The following is a 1474-nucleotide window of genomic DNA, read 5'->3' as shown; positions in this document are numbered from 1 at the left end:
TGGTTGGGTCCATTATTGGACTTTTCACAGGAATCCACGCCGTCCATTGGATGCAGGATGGAATTTCGACTACATATGGGTGGTTTTGAATTTGCGTGGACGCGGCCCAGAGAAGGAATCATGCTGAGATCTTTTTGAACGTTATAGGGCAGCCCGCTTGTGACCTCTGTAGCTCACACGTGTGCACGTATGGGCATAAACGGAAAACATGGTTTTGTAGATATTGAGCCCTTCTACACGATGAACGGATTAGATTAACCGTACGTGCTACCGGTGGGGCCCACAGCTGTCCGTAAAAAATGGATTTCTGTCCGTTACGTGCGCTGAAACGGAAACTTCCATTTTTGAAATAAGAAAGTCGGGTCAGCGCTGCTGACCGACTTTAGTCCGTTCGGTGCTCAGGCAGTGCACATGTGCACTGTGTACACACGCTATAGATATAGGTCCACTGTGATGATTTCAAGAAATCCAATCCGTCCATCCTATTGCTCATCTTCTTTAAACCGTCAGGACCAAAATTGATGTATATCCAGATATCCAGCGGGCCCCACTTAATGAATTAAGGGGCTGATCTGGCCGTTAGACCACTTCCCGAGATCGTCAATGGCTGAAATTTAATGTACAGTTAATTTATGGTCCCCATCACGTGTATGAAGTTTCGAGTTGATCGGATGGCGGGAAACATGTGATCTTGCATTCTGGACCCTTTTCGAGCCCCTTTGCCTTGCTTTCCTCAATCCCAGGCGTGTAAAATCTTCACTATTGGTTTTCTGGAGTCCATCCCGTGCTCTGGTAATTTTGGAGCGCCAAATCCATGTTCTTAACATCATCTTTCAGTACACACTCCTGATTTCATCCTGTAATAAAAACACGATTAAAATATGGCATTAAACCTTATCATGTACGTAAAATCAGGCAATTACTGGGGTCTGAGATGCAACATTCGACACTCATCACAACCCCCAACCAGCATTTTGCTAGTCCCGAGCAAAACATGCGAAAAAATAATTTCAGAAATAAAAGACAATTCCTGTAAACTCAAGTGACTTGTGAACAGATAGCTGAGATGTGAAAATTCTAAGATTCATGATCGGTGTGTGGAATTTTTCTCTTGGAATCAAGCTCTCGGCAGATTTCATAATCAAGTTTAAAATATTAATCCATTAATTTGAACAATTGTAAACATTGAGTTTCATGAGTGTATAGTATCATCTCAGCTTACAATCATTAAAAGATCCAATTTGTCAATTTCATGCTAAAATTGGTAATTAACAACAGAATTCCTAACAACCAACACTAGCATTGTAGCTTAACCTTTCAGCCTTCATATTTTTGGTTTTCTTTATGATCAGTACGCCAAGGAAGGGAATCAAATCCTCATCTATAGGGAGCAAACCTATGGTGAAAACCCGTCGCCTCATTTTTTTATAAGTCAACTATGGAGAATCAAATCTACAGTCCTCAATGTAAAAGA

The sequence above is a fragment of the Magnolia sinica genome, chromosome 17 (genome assembly GCF_029962835.1).
Source record: "Magnolia sinica isolate HGM2019 chromosome 17, MsV1, whole genome shotgun sequence".
Taxonomy (NCBI): Eukaryota; Viridiplantae; Streptophyta; class Magnoliopsida; order Magnoliales; family Magnoliaceae; genus Magnolia; species Magnolia sinica.
This window is presented reverse-complemented; position numbering follows the sequence as displayed.